This window comes from Kogia breviceps, chromosome 16 (genome assembly GCF_026419965.1).
Source record: "Kogia breviceps isolate mKogBre1 chromosome 16, mKogBre1 haplotype 1, whole genome shotgun sequence".
Classification (NCBI taxonomy): Eukaryota; Metazoa; Chordata; class Mammalia; order Artiodactyla; family Physeteridae; genus Kogia; species Kogia breviceps.
Window position 1 is genome coordinate 69,309,025 of NC_081325.1, and position 20,431 is coordinate 69,329,455.

At 46.3% G+C, this 20,431-nt stretch overlaps 1 protein-coding gene and 1 non-coding gene across 2 annotated transcripts in view; one reads left to right on the forward strand and one right to left on the reverse strand.

Annotated features, from left to right (window-relative positions):
* The window catches only part of PCCA (propionyl-CoA carboxylase subunit alpha), a 369,338-nt gene extending 358,839 nt beyond the window's left edge, over nucleotides 1–10,499 (forward strand). The window contains exon 30 of the mRNA XM_067016618.1: nucleotides 10,209–10,499. The gene's annotated coding sequence lies outside the window, so the exon portion shown is untranslated. The remainder of the gene's footprint in view (nucleotides 1–10,208) is intronic.
* Nucleotides 1–20,431, reverse strand: part of LOC131743361 (uncharacterized) — an 88,318-nt gene that overhangs the window by 48,396 nt on the left and 19,491 nt on the right. The gene's annotated exons all lie outside the window — the stretch shown is intronic.

Below are 20,431 nucleotides of genomic sequence, written 5' to 3' on the forward strand. Positions count from 1 at the left end.
TTATTACTTGTAGACTTTTTGATGATGGCCATTCTGACCTGTGTGAGGTGATAACCTCATAATAGTTTTGATTTGCATTTCTTCAATGATTACCGATGTTGAGCATCATTTCATGTGCTTTTTGGCCACCTGTATGTCTCCTTTGGAGAAGTGTCTGTTTAGGTCTTCTGCCCATTTTTTGATCGGGTTGTTTGTTTTTTTGATATTTAGCTGCGTGAGCTGTTTGTTTATTTTGGGGATTAATTCCTTTGTTGGTCACTTCGTTTGCAAATATTTTCTCCCATGCTGTGGGTTGTCTTTTCATTTTGCTTCACCGTGAGTCTTAATTTGCATTTCTGTAATGATTAGTGATGTTGAACATCTTTTCATGTTGGCCATTGCATATCTTCTTTGGAGAAGTGTCTCTTCAAGTCCTTTGCCTGTTTTTTCTTTTGTTGTTGTTTTGTATTTTTTATTTATTTTGGTTGCGCTGGGTCTTAATTGCAGCAGGCAGGGCTCGCCATTTCCTTCAGGTGCGGCTCACTGGCTCCTTAGTTGTGGCGTGCGTGTGGGATCTAGTTCCCTGACCAGAGCTAGAACCCACGTCCCCCGCATTGGGAGGAGGATTCTTAACCACTGCACCACCAGGGAAGCTCCGTTGCCTGTTTTTTAACCAAAGTTTTTTTCTTAGTTGAGTTACTGGAGTTCTCTGTATCTTCTGGATATTAACCTCTTATTAGATATATGATTTGCAAATATTTTCTCCCATTTCATAGGTTGAGGTCGCCTTTTTACTCTGTTGATTGTGGTTTTTGCTGCACAGAAGTTTTAAATTTTGATGTCACCCAATTTTTGCTTTTATTGCCTGTGATTCTGGTGTCATATCCAAGAAACCCTTGCCAAGGCCAGTGTCATGAAGCTTTTGCCCTGTGTCTTCTCCTAAGACTTTTATAGTTTTAGCTCTTACGTTGAGCACTTTTATCCATGTTGAGCTAATCTTTGTATACAGTGTAAAGTAAGGGCCCAACTTCATTCCTTGAAAAGACTGTCTGTTCCCTGTTGGTCTTTCCAACTTGTCAAAAATCATTTGAGCATGTATCTAAGGATTTATTTCTGGGTTATTTCAGCATTCTCTATTGTGTTCAATTGATCTACATATGTCTTAATGTCAGTATCATGCTGTTTTGATTGCTGTAGCTTTGCAGTATGTTTTGAAATCAGGACATATGAGTCCCCCAACTTTATCATTTTTTCCTCAAGATTGCTTTGCTCACTTGGAGTCCCTTGAAATTCCATATGAATTTCAGGATTGTTTGTTTGTTTGTTTTCTGAAAGGAAAACACTATTGGGAATTTTGACAAGAATAGCATTAAATCTGTTTAGGTAGTACTGAAATCTTAACAATATTAAGTCTTCCAATCCATGAAGAGGTCTTTCTATTTAATTTCTTTCAGCAATGTTTTATAGTTTTCAGTGTACAAGTCTTTCGTCTCCTTGGTTAAGTTTCCCAAGTATTTTATTCTGGTTAAGTTTCCCAAGTATTTTATTCTTTTTGATGTTTTGTAAGTGGAATTGTTTAAAATTTTTTTTTTGGATTGTTCATCATTAATGTATTGAAATGCAACTGATTTTTCTACACTGATTTTGTACCCTGCAACTTTGCTGAATTCATTTACTAGTTTTAATAGTTTTCTTGTGGAAATGTTAGGATTTTCTACATACGATCATGTGAACAGACAGAATCCTACTTCTTCCTTTCCAATTTGGATGCCTTTTATTACTTTTTCTTGCCTGATTATCCATGTATAACTTTTATCACTATATTGAATACAAGTGGTAAAAGCTAACATCCCTATCTATACAGCTTTTCCACCATTAAGTGTGATGTTGGCTATGGGCTTGTCATATAAAGACTTTATTAGGCTGAGGTAATTTCCTTCTATTCCTAATTTAAGTGTTTTTACCATGAAGCGGTGTTGAATCTTGTCAAATGATTTTCTGTATCAATTGAGATAATAGTTTTTTTTCCTTCATTCTGTTAAAGTAGTATACTATATTGACTGATTTTCATATGTTGAACCATCCTTGCATTCCAAGAATAAATCCCCCTTTGTCATGGTATATAATCCTTTTAATGTGTTATTGAATTCTCTTTGCTAGTATTTTGTTTAGAATTATTTTTGCATCAATCTTCATCAGAGATATTAGTCTGTACTTTTCTTATAGTGTCTTTTTCTGGCTTTGGTTATCAGGGTTGTGCTGGCCTCACTGAAAAGTGTTCCCTCCTTTTAAATTTTTGGGAAGAGTTTGAGGAGAACTCGTGCTGATTCTCTTTACATGTTTGGTAGAATTCACCAGTGAAGCCATCTGGTTCTGGAATTTTCATTGTGGAGAGACTTTTGATTACTGAGTCAATCTTCTTACTAGTTATAGGTCTGTTCAGATTTTCTATTTCATCATGATTCAGTCTTAGTAAGGTGTGTGTTTCTAGGAATTTATCCATTTCATTTAGGTTACCAATTTGTTGCCATACAGTTAGTTGTTCACAGTATCTCTTACAATCCTTTATATTTTTGTAAAATGGGTTTTAATGTTCTTGCTTTCATTTTTGATTTTAGTTATTTGCCTCTTCTTTTTTTCCTTAATTAATCTAGCTTAAAAAGTTTGTTGCTTTTTTAAGAAAATCAACTGTGGGTTTCATTGATTTTTCTCTATTCATCTCTGTTCTCATCTGTATTATTTCCTTCCTCTGCTAGCTCAGGGTTTAGTTTTCTGTACTCCTGTTCCTTGTACGTCATGTTCAGCTGATTTCCAAGGGCTGCTGTGAAGGTCACAGCCATCAGAACATGTGAAAAGACTATTGTATTGGCCAGATCCGCTCAGACTACAGCCAGGGCTAACTCAAAATATGCCTGTGATTCACTCAGGCCACAGAAACGAACACACTGGGCCCCTCCTGACACACACCACCTCTGGGCCAGGCTACAAGAGGGCAGCACTGCCACTGCCGAAGGGAATGCTACCTTCTGAGGCTCGTACATTACAGTCTGTCTTCCACCCCATTCTCCTGCTGCCATGTAGTAGTTCCCTCCACGGCAATGGGTTATGGTTGGAGTCTTGGATAAAAATGCAAGTACTTGATTCAATAAATAATGGATAGAAACAGCTGTAGGTGAGCCATTTTCCGGAGCAACTGGAAGATTGCCCATCAGGAGCAGTTCCATCTCCGCTTTAACGTGAAGTAGGTGCTCCCAGGTAGGCCTGTTCTAGGACACTGATGGTCAGGTGGGGCCAGCCCCTGCAGGGAGCATCACTGGGCCGGATGGCCATTAAAGGGCACAGCGCACGCACGGTAAGCATAAAGAAGGACGCTGTGGTACAACGACAGGCCTGAATCAAACTCCCACCTCCACCACTTAACAAATAACTGTGGGTCTCTGGGAATGTTATTTAAACTCTCTGAACATCTACGCCTGTTCTTTAAAACCGCATTCATCCTGTCTCCCTAAGAGCTAATCACTACTGACTGCCAACTGTGGGCCAGGCCTCAGGACCCGATGAAGGTTAATTAATTCCCTTTTCCCCTTGACCCTGTTCCCGCTGAAGTTCTCCACCCCAGCTCCTTCCCTTATCAAGATCTTATATATCTACTAGCTTATATTCTTCTCAAGGAAGCCCCTTATAAATAAAACAAAGAAGAATATTCTACATAATAAATGGGAGAGGGAATCAAGCCATATCAAGCATTAGTTGTGGCCTTAATTTTTCAAAGCCAAAGCAAATACCTGGGAAGGTGATTGATATTACATAGAAATGATCATGGTTAAGCCACAGGGTGTTGATTCCAACTCTGTAGTAACTTTCTTCTACAGAAGATGATAGCTTATTTCCATTAAAAAAAAACACTGGCAATAAAAATTTAAACTTTTCTAGGAAATAATGTAGTCTGATAGAATGATAAAATTACAGTTTTCTACATTTTATCTACTTAATTTTATCCTGTATCATATTAGTTTGAGAATACTACTTATGTAATAAAGAAAACTAATATTCTGCATTTCTGGCTCCTTTCACAAGAAAAACAACATTACCTTTCTGATTGTGTTTTGAACAACACACACCGATCCTCCAGGGAGAGCCTCATCCCTGTGCGGATTGAGGAAGGATCAGAGTTAAGCACTGAAACAAGCAGTTAATTCCCATTAGAGGATTAAGGCACTCATGTTCCCTTTGAGTCAGAAAAATGAATTGTGAATAAAATCATGTACAACCAAGAGGTTACTTGTCAGAGTTAATAAATTAGAGAACTGAAGGGCAAAGTGGAAAGCACAGAAGTTGAGTGGCCACATGAGCACTGGCGAGGAAACTGGTTTTTGTATTCAAAACTGGGTTTTGAATTCACTGGACAAGAGCCACCACCCCAAGATGCCATAGCAACGTGGGATGGCGGGGGGGGGGGGTACAGTTTCTGCCACATGGTGCTGTCTTTAATAGGTGCAGCATTCCATGCAGAGAAGGCTAAAGGCGTTTCTACCTTATTATGTCACCATCCCCCATGCATAGATTTCCCTATAATATCATTAATAAAAGAATCTATGGAAGAGACATACAAGATACATTAACATTCAACTTGATGCACTTTACTTTTGGGTTTTAGAACTGATTCTAAATGAACTCAAGCAATGCCTTTGCAAGCAATGCCTTTGCAAGCAACTTTCCTGATTGGGAGGCCCTGCTGTGATCAGGACTTAGTCACCCTCCCCTTGGGAGTCTTAAAGCCCAAAAGCTGAACCCTTGTCTCAAACCCAACTAGTTGGGAGTAATGTGGACATCCAGGGGTCAGCCCAGAGGTGGAACAGGCTCAGAGAGAGTCTCAAAAAGTTTTACTTCAGCAAAATTTGGTTAGTTTAACATTGTCAATATTTAAGAAAACAAAAACACTCATGGAAATGTCCATCTGGCCTGGCACTGCTTGAAATGCCTGTCACTTATTCAGCAGTTTTCTTACTGAAACACAGTCCATCTAGAGTTTCATATTTCATCGCTGAAGCAGAAATTGAAAGTCATTATGAGTCCGTCGCATAATTATTGGGGTTTTCCTGCTTAATATTTTTTCTTAGCCACCTGGTGGCAAGACTGTAAAAGGCAGGACTTAATTTCAGAGTTTAATCTGCTAGTTTACAAATGAACTATTGAACACACTGGGACCATATTTAGAAACACACACACATACCAGCTGCCAAGGGATTTAAATGGACACCAGCTTCTAACATGAAAACCTTTAAAAATGAAAAAAGGTGTCTCCACAAAATATTCATCCTGTATTCATATTTAATGACAGGAGGAAATGCTAGACAGCTGGAAATGATGACATACAGATTTTACTGTTTTCTCTAAGTGATAAACCCTTAAGCCGTGAACACTGCCTGCCTGCTGTAGAGGTCACACTGTGCTAGAAAAGACAGGGGAAAGGACCGGCTTCGGTCGCACCAAGTTACGGCTGGACGTCCAGGGGCCCCGCATCTCTGCCTCCCCACCTGCCTGCCGTACGAGTAGCTTTTCTCATTCAACACTGTGTGTCCAAGTTGGCTCCCACCAAACCCGTGACGGCCCCTGTCACGGCGAGGACCAGCTTCAGCGAAGCCACGCGCTGTCCCGGACCTCGTGTGGCCACGGGCCCGGGCCCGGCCTCAGCAGACGTTACTCAGGGGCGCCGGCCGTCGGTAAAAGGCACGTGTGATGTGTGCTCGTTTCTCCTTGTATGGGAACCGCCCTCCCTTCCCACTGTAACGTTCCTGTCCCCGGAGAGACGCCTGAGTGTCTGCTATAGTTACACGGTCGTTCTTCAGAGGTTCCTAGGGCTGTAGGAAACAGGTGAAAAAACAAGCCGCCTCGACCTCTGCCCTGGAGCTCGGTCAGCCTCTCCCGGGCTGGGCGCTGCCAGGGAGGCCGCGCGTCCTGCGGCCGCTTTGATGCTCCCCCCTCGCGCTGCCTTCTTTCTGCAGCCGCCGCCGGGGCTTCCTGCCTGCCGCCCCGCCGGGGACCCCAGAAACGTGTACGGCAGGCCACCCTTCCGACGTGAGCCCAGCGGCCCGGGCGAAGCAGTGCCTCTGAAATCCAGAGGCTGCGTCCGCCCTCGCAGTCCCCCCAGACCCCGAGCCTCCACGGCGCATGCGGTCCTGATGCCCCACGGGGCCTCGCCTCTAGGTGCTGCCTGGCAACCGTCCCGCGGGCTTTTACGCTTTGCCCACGCCAGAAATTCTGTGAGGAAAAAGAAAACTTTTAATGCCACACCACTTTAAAGGCCATAGTGTTGCCACCTTTTAAACACAGTGACCACAAGGGAGGCGTGATGGGCCGCCGCCGCCGCCGCCACGCGCACGCCGAGGTCCGCGCGAGGAGCCGGACAGGCCCCGGCCGAAGGGAAAGGGCTGGGGCGGAGAGCGGGGGCGCTGCCCGCCGCGGGCTCCCAGGCGCCGGGAGGCGCGGCCGGGGAAGCACCGCTCGTGTCCCGGCGAGCCGGACCCCGGGACAGTCCTCATCACCAGAGAGCCCACCTGCCCGCTGGGCGCGGCTTCAGGCTCGGAGGGGAAGATACGAATAATGCCACCCCCAGGACTGAGGAGGGCATTTTTACCGTGTTAGATGCTAGACGTTTCGCTTATGCTAACACTCAAAGCGAGATCGCCTCACTCCCCACCGCCGCCCACTTCACAGACGGGGAAACTAGGAGGTGAAACGATGTACACAGATGGCCAGGCTGAAGACCCCTCCCTGCCCTGCAGGGGCCCCGCCGGCTCCAGGAGGAGGTGTCCTCTCCTGCCTCCTGCGCAGATGCACAACAGGAACGACTCCCAGCCCCCGAAGGGCCCCCGGCAGCCACGGCCCGGGAACCCCCCCCACCAGGTTCCATTTCCATCCTCGTCCCTAAGGCGCCCACACCCAGGGTAGCCTGCCCGGGGAACGAGCAGCCAGCGGCGGCCCCATCCCGGGACGGCTAGCAGTCGTATCGGGACGTGTGCTGTGTACGTGACGTCTGACGAGGGCACGGGCGCCTACTCGCCAGCAGAGGAGGTCCGTGCAGCCCCAGCGGCTCACCGTGTTCCCCGCGACCCACGACTGGTGCGAGGCCGAGGCGCGAGCTACATCGACGCCTGGCGCAGCCGGGAGAGGCCCCCTTTCCATTACAAGCAGAACCGGCTCCGAATGCAGGAAGGACGCAACGGCGTTCATAGAAACACCAGCAGGCCAGAAACTCTACCCTCTCCTTCCTTCCTCGGGTGCCTCTCCCAACAGGCGAGCCACACACACAAGACACACATGGGGGGCAAGGGCGACCCGCAGAGCCCCCGGGTTCCCGTCCAATGTCTCCGCTCCAGCACCAGGCGCCGAAGGCGGACAGGGTTGGTACAGTTGGCACATGTCAAGAAGGGAAATCGATACAATTGAGACAGTTTTGGGCAGAGCTTCCAGTTCTGGTAAGAATAAAGTACACAGGCGTGCACAAGTTACAAAAATACCGTCATATGAGTTCAGTGTTCCTACGTTTGCATTTAAACTTAAAACTGAAGTTGCACAACATAAAAATAAATGAAAAACTCAAGGCTGAAAATGTAGTATAACAATAAATAATAATATATAATTAAATAAAATATAATAAAATAAGTAATAATAATAAATAATAAAATAGCAACTGAAAAGCACCGTGACAAGTCAAGAGAGACTGAAGAAAGGAAAAGGCTGCCTATTTTAGGAACTTTAACAGTACCTTCTCCTGCCTTCTGAACACAGGACCCTGCATTTTCATTTTGCACTTTGTCTTGCCTGGAATCATTCTTTCTAAACTGTTTCTTGGAACCACAAAGCTTCTCAAGGGTGGGGGGCCTATACTTCTCTTCATATCACATCTTCCAAGCCAGCCAGCACACTTCAGTGCATGCAGTAGCCACTTAATAAATACTTGCTGCAGTAAACCAAGGGATTTCCCTCTCAGCCCAGATTCCCAAAAGAGGTCCTACAGGCCTTCAGCCTGTTTGGAATCTCAATTTCTCTGTCACAAAAACCACAGGTTCAGATACTGCTCAGGGTGTAAATCGATGGATGTCACATTCAGTCCTGCGGCTCCACCAGCACTTCCTTCAGACGCCTAGACACCAATGCAAGCGCCAGGGAGGGTGAAGTGCTCTGGACTCAGACTATGACTCCAGGCCAGGCACTGCCTCCCGGCCTTCCCGGGAGCAGGGGCAGCAGTAAACATGCCCGACAAAAGGCCATCATCCAGAACCTGCAAAACCAACCTCCAGGGACAGTACTTAGACCAGCCAGTATGGGGTCGGGGGATGTGTTTTTGTGGGTTTTTTTTTTTTTTTTTTTTTTTTTGCGGTACGCGGGCCTCTCACTGTTGCAGTCTCTCCCGTTGTGGAGCACAGGCTCCGGACGCGCAGGCGCAGCAGCCATGGCTCACGGGCCCAGCCGCTCCGCGGCATGTGGGATCCTCCCGGACCAGGACACGAACCCGTGTCCCCTGCATCGGCAGGCGGACTCCCAACCACTGCGCCACCAGGGAAGCCCGGGGGATGTTCTTATCTCTATTAGGGCAGTAGTTCAATGGGCGTATACATCTGTCAGAATCATCCATCTGTACTTAATGTGAGTTTTCTTGTGTGTAAATCACACATCAAAGAAAGTTGAGCTAAAAAAAAGATTAAATGGGATCATGGAAAGAAGGCAATGGTAGGCTACTCACTCCATAATTATTACGAGTTTACATTTTTATCTGAGTTCAACACACTTCACAATCCCTAATCAGCAGCAAAACCTTAGCAACTTTCATTTAGATTTCCACCGTCATCTGAGTATTTCCAAAATATTTCTAAAACAGCTTTGTAGTGGCCTCCCTTAAACTCAGTTATTTTCTGGAACCCAACATACAATGAAACAAGACAGACTTCTCTGTGACTGTTACCTGGGTTCCTGGAAGGAGGGCAGTGGAAAGGGAGAGAAGTCCCAGGTGTGGCCCACGATGCGGGGGCCTCCGAGGGGCGGGGAATGGGGTTAAGATCGGGCCTCGCCAGCTGTCATTAGCCACCCAGGGCCCGTCTGCACTGGCTGCTGACCAAGCAGAGACTTCCCACAGTTGGCTCCTAGGAAATGCAACAAATGCTTTGCCTTTTAGAATTATTTTTTGCAGGCCTGCTAGAGGAGCAGCTTTTAACTTGCTTGCTGGCAGTTGCTCAAAGCATGTTTATTCTGCCTGGAGCAAGTCAACGGGCAAAAGCCAGGAATCTAGGGCTGCCCCCAGCCCCACCCCCTCTGCAGGGCACCCGAAGGGCCAGCAGGTCTGGGTGAAGGCAGGTAACTCCCACCCTACGCTGTATGCCCCCCAAAGATCTTTTTTTTTCTCTTGAAGACAACTCAGGCAGAAAGCAGTGGAGGGAATGGGAATGACTACCCATTAGTGGACAATTTAAAAGGTTTCGTCTTTCAGAAACATTTTAAGGCTGAAATGTTTAACTTAAAATGATTTTTATTTGACTCTTTTGCTTTCCTAGGTGAGAAATGGGAGTTTGGGAACGCAACTTTAAGTTAGAAGCAGCACAGAAGAACAATTAGAAAATATCACAAAAAGCCATTGCCTCCTAGGTCGTTGGCTAACAAAATGTCCTAGAAAGAAGAGAAATACACCCATTTCAACAACTCCCAGATAAGCATTTTAGAAGTCAGGCCTACCCGAAAGTGAATAAAATAGTTACAAATGCAGGTAAGGCCCCGGTTAGGCTAGGCTAGGCCCCCTGTATTTAATGTAATATTTCGTAGCTTTGGAGGAACAAGAGGGATCAAAGGTCAAAGCCAGGCCACTGCCAACCTCGCAGGGGCCTGCCTCACCCAGGCCAAAGGGGCAAGGCCACAGCAGGTGGTGGGAGATGTAGGCAACAGGCGCTCGGCTACGTCGAGAGCCTGCCAGGGGCCAACACTGTGGGACAGAATGAATTAGTTGGGAAAGCTCTGGCAGATGACCGCCAAATACGACTGCAAGACGTCAAACCCCAAACTCCGGGACAGCACCTCCACTACAAAGGGGACCCCGAGCACTGCTCAGAACCCACCAGTACAGGGGCCCCAGCAAATCAGAAACAACGCGAACTCCGTTTCCAGGGGCTCTGGAATCCAGGACTCAACGCTTGCGGTAGCGATGATAACAGATTCACATTCAGAATTACCTTTTGCAGGCTTCCCTGGTGGCGCAGTGGTTGAGAATCTGCCTGCTAATGCAGGGGACACGGGTTCAAGCCCCGGTCCGGGAAGATCCCACATGCCGCGGAGCAACTAGGCCCGTGAGCCACAACTACTGAGCCTGCGCGTCTGGAGCCTGTGCTCCGCAACGAGAGTCCGCAACAGTGAGAGGCCCGCGCACCGCGATGAAGAGTGGCCCCCGCTCGCCACAACTAGAGAAAACCCTCGCACAGAAACGAAGACCCAACACAGCCAAAAATAAATAAATAATTTTTTTTTTTTTTAAAGAATTACCTTTTGCTAAGATTATTATTAAAAACCAGCTTACGTTCTCTAACAAGATGTTGGCTGCCTAGAGGCAGTCGGGGGGCAAGAGGAGTGTGAACCTAGAAAAGTCAGCACCTTCCTCAGAGCTCCTGAAGGAGGAACCGCCCGCAACACACACACAACTCCAGGTTTAAAGACTTTTTTAAAAAGAAGCCTTTTAAAAAATGAAAACACAGAACTCAGAATTAAGCCTGATGGGTTTTTTGATTAATTAAGTGTTCCCAAAGCATTCCAATCCTTTCAGTGTTTTTCTAACCCAAGTAAAATTCAACTATAACAGCTGAGAGAGAAGTTAAAACTCTGAATTACAAGTAAAAAGGGAGTAAGGGAGGAACTTAAGGGCATGTTGCTGAACATGCTTTTATTTTTTATTTATTTTTCTAACACCTTTATTGGAGTATAATTGCTTTACAATGGTGTGTTAGTTTCTATAACAAAGTGAATCAGCTATACGTATACATATATCCCCATATCTCCTCCCTCTTGCGTCTCCCTCCCACCCTCCCTATCCCACCCCTCTAGGTGGTCACAGAGCACCGAGCTGATCTCCCTGTGCTACGCAGCTGCTTCCCACTAGCTAGCTATTTTACGTTTGGTAGCATATGTAAGTCCATGCCACTCTCTCACCTCGTCTCAGCCTACCCTTCCCCCTCCCCGTGTCCTCAAGTCCATTCTCTACATCTGCATCTTTATTCCCATCCTGCCCCTAGGTTCTTCAGAACCTTTTTTTAAAAATTAGACTCCATATATATGTGTTAGCATACGGTATTTGCTTTTCTCTGTCTGACTTACTTCCCTCCGTATGACAGACTCTAGGTCCATCCACCTCACTACAAATAACTCAATTTCCTTTCTTTTTATGGCGGAGTCATATTCCATTTGAACATATGCTTTTAAATACTTTACCTAAAGTGGACCCATTTACTCACGTTCCCGTGAGTCCTGCACATGCAGCTTGGTCACTGCTCGCTGACGGAAGTCAGAATACTTTGAGTCCAAAATTCCCAGAAAAATATATTTTGTTGGAGGGACTGGGGCTTTGAAGGAACTGGATGCTCTGAGTCAAGTGAATCCAACCCTCTTAGAAACTATATCCCCACCCAAACAAGCAAAGCAAAAACCTACCTTAAAAGCTACTGGGACCGGCTGGAGGCCGACACCAGCCTTCCCCAGCTTCACACACCTCAGCCTCTGGTGTTTGGGGGGCGGATCCCAGGACCCGAAATATTACTAAAAAGCCCCATTTGGTCTATACTTGGCTTCTGAAAAGCACTTAAAAGACAACACGCGGTCCACTCCTGGGAGAGCAAAATCCAGTTAAAACGTAAAAATCCCTCGTTAGCGCTTTGTGGTCATCAGAGAAGAGACGCTGCTACATTCAGTTTAATCACTTTTTCAAACTTGTTTCAAAAACAACAGAACTGTTTTTCATCATGGGGATTTTCTTTTTTTTTTAAATTAAGTTTACAGTGTTCTTTCGATCATAATAAAGAGAAGGACTCAGGGAACCTCCACTGGGCTTATTCAGCCATTTTCCTAATCAAATAGCCCGAGCATTTTAGTTACCAAACAACTTTCTTATATAAAAACAAAGCAGGCCTCCCTGGTGGTGCAGTGGTTAAGAATCCACCTGCCAATGCAGGGGACACAGGTTTGAGCCCTGGTCCGGGAAGATGCCACATGCCGCGGAGCAACTAAGCCCGCGCGCCATGGCCGCTGAGCCTGTGCTCTAGAGCCCGCGAGCCACACTGCTGAGCCACGTGCCATAACTACTGAAACCCATGCACCTAGAGCCTGTCCTCCACAACAAGAGAAGCCACTGCAATGAGAAGCCCACGCACCACAATGAAGAGTAGCCCCCGCTCGTCACAGCTAGAGAAAAGCCCGCGCGCAGCAATAAAGGACCCAATGCAGCCAAAAATAAATAAATAAAAAGTTCCCTAAACAAAAACAAAAACAAAAAACCCAAACAAAATGTCAGCCAAGGGCAAGAAAATCAGCGCTCTCTTCTCTCCACCCCCACCTGTCGTGGGTCCAGCCCGTGGTCGGTGGAACGAGCTGTATCTTCTCCCCCTCCTGTGCTGGTATTACCAGATTTCCCTGGTATCTCAGGAATTCCTCCAAAAAGAGGAAAAAAGCAATTCCCCCCCCCCCCCCAGAGGGCCATACTTCACAAAACTGTCTAAGGGTTACCAAAGTCCTAGTGGAAGCCCCTAAAAACAATGCACTCTCTGCCGGTCCTCTGAATGGGCCCCTAAGAACCAGGACCCAGGCTCTGCTGCCCAATGTGGACCTGGTACAGAGGCAGCGGGGAGCTGATCCTTCAAAATCCATGTAAACTGTTTCAATACAATAATGATTTCCATTAGTTTTGAGTTAAGGAATTGCTCTCTGCCCTCCTGCTCCCCCATCTTGGACTAAAGCCAGTTCTCCAGAGCACTGGTCCCCAACTCCCAGGGACCACACTGCCCGGGGGGCCACGTCTCCTCCCCAGGTGCCAGCACCCAAGAGGAAAGGAGGTGTTTCCTGGCTCGGTGTCCCCCCTGGGGGCCTGAGACCGAGCTCTGCAGCCGCTTGTCCCCCTCCCCCTGCAGCTGAGGGGCCCTGGCCTCCTATCTGCTCTCTACCCAAGCTGCAGGCTCAGCCCTCCTCTCCTCCACGAGAAAGGAGAGGTGCCAGTGCAATCCAGCTCCGCCCAGATCTTCAGGGAAGCCACAGCCCAGCAGAAACTGGCTGAAGCGCAGTTTGTTATTTTCACCTATTGTCCTGCGAGAAGGGAAGGAACTTTGTTGTTACAGGGACTGCTGACGGATCTCCGAGAACGCGCCAATCCTCCAGCAGCCCCACAAGAGTAAATATTATCGTCCCGTTTCACACGTAGAAACTGAAGCTCAGAAGAGTTATTTAACCAGAACAAGCACACCTATTAAATGAAGGGCCTGGATTTAAAGTCAAGGCTTAATCCAAAATCTCTACAACTCCTCCCGATACATGCTGCGGTCAACTAGGAGAAACGCACATTGCTGCCATTTCTTAGTGGCAGAAATACTGAAGCTCTCATTGGTGTTCATAGCAAATGACGGCTGTGAAATGTGCAAGACGATAAACTGCGTTGCGACTCCCCACCCGTCACTCCTGGAGGAGGGGCTGTGCTTTAAGCCCTGCTCTTTTCAGCCTCCAGACCAAAGGCAGGTTTAAAGTTTTTGTAAGGCAAGGAGTGATCCACCAGCCACCAAGTTTCTGTTACTGTCACCTGCCCAGCGTTCAGTACTTCCAGGCTAGTTGAAGGTTATTCATTCACCCACCCATTCAGTAGTTTCTGAGCAACTACTTGGGCCAGGCATTGTGCTAAGCACCAGGAACACGACAATAAACCAAAACAGCCCTTGCTTTTAAGGAGCCGTGGCCTGAGGAGGCAGATACACGAAAAGATGATTATAAGACAATCTGTGGGCAGGGGGCTGGGGGGGAGGAGGAGGAGGAGGAGGAGACATGTACAGGGAAGCAGGGCATCACACGTCCTGAAGGAGACGCCACCTGAAGGGCAGAGTCTTCCAGGAGATACAGGCAACAGGCAGGCACGGGTCGGGGTGGCTGAGTCGCGGGGACCGCTGGGCACCCCTGGGGGCCAGGAGCACTGGAGAAGGGGCCGAGGGGGGAGGCTGGGGCTCTGGATCTCTCCTCCATGTGACGGGGGGTAATGAAGGGCAGCGGGTAAGCCTGGGAAGTGACAGGGCAAGATTTTGTGCTTTAAAAAATGAGCTAGTGCAGCCACAGTGGAAGACCATTTGGCAGCATCTATAAAAGCGAAGCCTCTGCGGACCCAGCCGCCCGGCAGCTCCACTCCAGGCAGAGGTGCCGCAGAAAGGCAGACGCAGGTTCACCAAAAAGACACTTGTGAGAATATTCCGATCAGCACCATTTAGAATGGCCCCAAACCAGACACTACCTAAATGTCCCTCAACAGTGAAGTGGGCTAGTGAACAGCGGTAAACTCAGAAAAATGCTACAGCAATGAGAACGGACAAGGTTGTTCTGTGTAACAGCCCGCATAAACCTCAAAGCAACGCTGAGTGAGAGTCAGACAAAAACAGCACATACTGAGTGATTATATATTTACTTTTTTAAAAAAATGAATTAGTTAATTAATTTTTTTGGCTGCACCGTGAGGCTTGTGGGATCTTAGTTCCCCGACCCGGGATTGAACCCAGGCCCGTGGCAGTGAAACCGCCAAGTCCTAACCACTGGACTGCCAAGGAACTCCCATGACTGTATTTACACGGAGGTAAATCACAGCCCGACTGATCTCTGCTGCTGGATGTCAGGACAGAGGTTACCGCTGGGAGGACAGCGATGCCTGGAAGGTCATGAGGACACCTGCTCTAGGGGCTGCGTGTATGGGTGTGCTCCAATTATGAAAATCCATCAAGCTATCCGATTCCTACACTTCTCTGATGTGTGTTATGCTTTCATAAAACATTACATTACATTTAAAGAACACATACAGCAACAGAGTAGAGAACAGATTTGCGAGGACAAGACTTAAAACACACAGGAAACCACAGCGTACAAGACAAAGGTACATAATTAAGTGCTACACATAAGTGAGTGGAGGTCAGAGGTGAGGGAGACCCAGGCTTCATAGAAGTGGCCTGGCCTGAGCTGGGTGGAGAAGCAGATGTTCCCCAGGCCGTGAAATGGGAGGTGCCCCTACTCCACACCCCTCCAGGGCGTAAGAGCTAAGGAAGGATCCCCAGGGGGACAGAGGCTCTGAGGCATATCACAGTTACTCTCAGCTTGAAGAAACTCCTATCATGGAAGAGTCAAATGATACCACCTGGAAGCAAACAGATAAACCCAGAATGTAAAACATTCTGTGGGAGAAATTTTTTTGAAAGTAAGGGTGGGACTTCCCTGGTGGTGCAGTGGTTAAGAATCCACCTGCCAATGCAGGGGACACGGGTTCCATCCCTGGTCTGGGAAGATCCCACATGCCGCGGAGCAACTAAGCCCATGCGCCACAACTACTGAAGCCCCCGCTCCAGGGCCACAAGCCACAACTACTGAGCCCGCGTGCTGCAACTACTGACGCCCGCGAGCCTAGAGCCCGTGCTCCACAACAAGAGAAGCCACCGCAATGAGAAGCCCGCGCACCATGACGAAGAGTAGACCCTGCTTGCCGCAACTAGAGGAAGCCTGTGCGCAGCAATGAAGACCCAGTGCAGCCAAAATAAATAAATTAATTAATAAAAATAAATTTTAAAAAATAAAAAATAAAAGTAAGGGTGATTTGCCCTGGATTAAGAGACCTAAGATACATAACAGCCCTGGGTAAGGTGTGGACTTTGTCTGGATTCTGATTTGAACATATCAACTATAAAATGACATTTCTGAGACAATCAGGAAGATCCTATAGGCATATGCCTAGAAAGATGACACCAAGGAATCACAGTTAATATTTTTAGGAATGGATAATGGCATATGGTTCTATTAAAAAAAACAACTTACTTTTAAGAGATGCATATGGAAGTATCTGGGGGTTGTGAAATATCATAATGTGTAGGACTTTAAAACACTTCAAGTAGGGACTTGCCTGGTGGCACAGGGGTTAAGAATCCACCTGCCGGGCTTCCCCAGTGGTGCAGTGGTTGGGAGTCCGCCTGCCAATGCAGGGGACACGGGTTCAAGCCCTGGTCCGGGAGGATCCCACATGCTGCGGAGCAGCTGAGCCTGTGCACCACAGCTGCTGAGCCTACGCTCTGGAGCCCACGAGCCACAACTACTGAAGCTCGCGCGCCTAGAGTCCATGCTCTGCAACAAGAAAGGCCACCACAATGGGGGGCCTGCGCACCGCAATGAAGAGTAGCCCCTCTCCGCAACTAGAGGAAGCCCGCGCGTAGCAACGGAGACCCAACGCAGCCAAAAATAAATAAATAAATAAATAAAAAAAAAAAAAAAAAGAATCCACCTGCCAATAGAGTGGGCACAGATTGGATCCCCGGTCCAGGAGGATCCCAGTTGCCACGGAGCAACTAAGCCCATACGCCACAGCTACTGAGCCTGCACTCTAGAGTCTGCACGCCGCAACTACTGAGCCCGTGCGCCACAACTAATGAAGCCCGTGTGCTCTAGTGCCCGCATGCCGCAACTACTGAGCCCATGTGCTGCAACTACTGAAGTCCATGTGCCTAGAGCCCATGCTCCACAACAAGAGAAGCCACCACAATGAGAAGCCCACGCACCACAACAAAGACCCGATGCAGCCAAAAAAACAAAAACAAATGAAAAAAATAAAGCATCTTTTTAAAATAAATAAATAAAATATTCAAGTAAAAAAAAAAAAAAAAGGACTAATGAAGCATATGTGGCAAAATGTTGATCATTACTGACTCTGGGCGATAGATATATGAGAATCATTGTTGCCCTACTTTTATGCCCCTTGCCAAAAAAGAGAGAAAATATGAATTCCCAACATAAGAAATCAAAGACAGGACATCAATATACATATTACAAACATTAAAGGGTAATAAGGGAATACAGCAAACAACTTAATACCAGTAAGTTTTACAACTTAAAGTGGAAAAATTCCTTTAAAGGCACAAACTACCAAAGCTCTCTAAAGAAAAAATAACTGTAACTTTTCTATAACTTTTACTCAGAGAGGTAGATGGCTTCACTGGTGAATTCTACCAAACATTTAAGGAATAAATAATGCCAATATTAAATAAACTTTTCCAGAGAACAGAAGAGGAAAGAATACTTCAGAACTCCATTTTTTTTTTGCGGTACGCAGGCTTCTCACTGTTGCGGCCTCTCCCGTTGCAGAGCACAGGCTCCGGACGCGCGGGCTCAGCGGCCATGGCTCACGGGCCCAGCCGCTCCGCGGCACATGGGATCTTCCCGGACTGGGGCACGAACACGCGTCCCCTGCATCGGCAGGCGGACTCTCAACCACTGCGCCACCAGGGAAGCCCACACAACTCCTTTTATGAGGTCAATATTACCCTGATAACAAAACCAAATAAAAACATTCATAGAAAAGAAAACTACAGGCCAGATACCCCTTACGAATATAAATGCAAAAAAGTCCTGAACAAATAAATATTAGCAAATCAAATCCAGCAATATATAAAAAGGACGATACATCAGTACCAAGGATTGTTTCATCCGAGGAATGTAAGTTTAATATTTCAAAACTAATCAATGAATCACCATATAAACAGATTCAAACAGAAAAACTTTATAATGATCTCAATAGATGCAGGACAAGTTATTTGACAAAATTCAACAATTCATGATAAAAATTACCAGCAAACTAGGAATAGAAGAGAACTTCCTCAATCTGATAAACAGCATCTATGAAAAACCTACAGCTAACACCCTTTTTAATGGTGCACAATCAAACACTTCCCCCTTCAGATTGGAAACAAGGCAGTGATTCCACCCTTCCTACTTCTATTCAACATGGGATAGTGCAGCCTAGCCAGGGTAATAAAGAAGAAAAGAATAAAAGGCGTACACTTGAGGAAGAAATAAAACTATCTTTGTTTGCAATTGACATGATTGTATAGAAAATCCTAAAAAACTGACAAAAAAAGCTACTGGAACTAATAAGTGAATTTAGCAGAGTCTTAGGCTACAAGATCCATATGTAAAAATCAACTGTATTTCTGTATACTACCAGAGAACTAGTATATTTTAAAATATAAAATATATTAAAAAGTGGGAACTTGAAATTTAAAAATCCAGTATCATTTGCAATAGCACCAAAAAATCTGAAATACTTATGGACATTAACAAAATATGTGCATGACCTGTAGCTAAAAATTTAAAACACTGTTGAGAGAAATTAAATATATAACAAGTGGAGAGATATACCGTGTTTTCATGGATCAGAACTCAATATTGTAAAAATGATAATTCTCCCCAAATTGAATTATAGATTCAACACAATCTTAATGAAAGTCACAATAGGTTCTGGGTTTTTTGTTGGTTTTTTTTTTTTGGTAGAAATTGATAAGCTGATTCTAAAATGTATATAAAAGCTCAAAGTAGCAAATAGAATAGCGAAAACAATATTGAAAGAGCTGAACAAAGCTTGTATTTCAATATTTATTATAGAGCTGTACATAGAAGACTGTGGAATTAGAGAAATTATAGATAACAAGATCAACGTGTACTGAGTCACAAGATGTCCCTCGATTTTGTCCCCCCCCGCCAACAACAAAAATTAGCATCCATCCACCAACAAAAGCACCTCTGTGGGAGCTGTGGGACCCAGCGCCATTCGCCAAGGGACTCGGGTGGAGTCTCACCCACCTGCACATCAGGTAATAGGGGCTGTGGAACCAGCAGGAACCTGTGAGTGGCTGCAGCCCCTCTCAGCCACCATCTCGGAGCACCTGGGGAACACTGACCCAGGCAGTCACCCACGGATGAGAGAGCGCTGGTGTAAGCCAGGTCTCCAGAGGAGAGGTTCCAGCACTCCACCAGAGCAGGAGAAAATGTGTTTGGACACACTGGTCAGGTAAGAGGAAGAGCTTGACTATGCCAGCATCACCCCTCCCGCAAGGTGGAACACACTCACGGCTAAACAAGACCTTCTCGGCCCATGACCTCTCCCCTGGGGAAAAGGGAGAGGGCGAGTGAGCACCCTGCCTCCCCAGCTGTAGGGACACTGCCGGAGAGGCTCACTTCTCTCTCACAGAGTCCAGAGTATTCAACCAGGGACTCCATGACGGAAGTCTGGGAGCAGATGGGAAGAAGAGCCAGTTAGATTCTCAGAGGCCATTAAGTGCCGTCTACGTCATGGACTCCATCGGGAAGCCTGTCCACAAGCCCTGGGGAAGCCTCACTCAAGGACCCTCCCAACTGGCCTGTGGGCACCCCCAGCCCCCTGCGTACCTCACCCACACCTCCTCCCACTCTCAGGCTAGCTCCCTTTACACGCTCCTGAGAGCAAGACGTGGTAGAAGGCTAGGGAGAAAACACAAACTTGAGCTGCAGCGCCTATTTTGTGAAAACGAGAGGCCCTCAACAGCCAGCCTAGTGTGCTGTAAGATCAGGAGAAGACACACAAGCCTAAGAATTCTGCCATAAAGGAAAGCAGGAGGTGTGGAGCAGGTGTATTCATACAAGGTGTAAGGAAGCTTCAGAATCTCTCCTAAAGGCAGTTAGGAAAGACTGGAGGAGGTGACTGCTACCCCAAATATGAAAACAGGAACACAAACCCTAAGGAACATGAAAAATCAAGGAAATGTGACATCACCAAAGGATCACAATACTTTCCCAGTAACCAAATCCAAATACATGGAGATCTACAATTTACTCAATAAAGAATGAAAAATAATTGTTCTGAGGAAACGTGAGCTACAAGATGAGAAAATTGACAGAGAGACAATAAAAAAGAACCAAAGAGAAATTCTGGACCTGAAGAACTCGAAGAAAGAAATGAAAACTGCAACAGAGAGTACCAACAGCAGAATAGACCACACAGAAAAAAGAATCTGTGAGTTAGATAGGAACTTTGAAATAACCCAGTGAGAGGAGAATAAAGAGGAAAGAAAGAAAAACAGAGAAGAGAGCCTAGGTGAATCATGGGACACCATCAAAAGAACTGATATATGAATTACTGGAGTTCCAGAAAGAGAAGAGAGGGAGAGGGGGGTAGAAAACTTATTTAAAAAGATAATGGCTGAGAACTTCCCAAACCTGGGGAAAAAATCTGGACATCCACATTCATAAAGATACAGATCACCCCATTATTTCAATACAAAATGATCTTCTCTAAGACACACTATATGAAACTGTCAAAAATCAAAGACAAAGTGAAAATCCTAAAAGCAGCAAGAGAAAAGGAGATTGAAATCTATAAAGGAATAACCAATTAAGC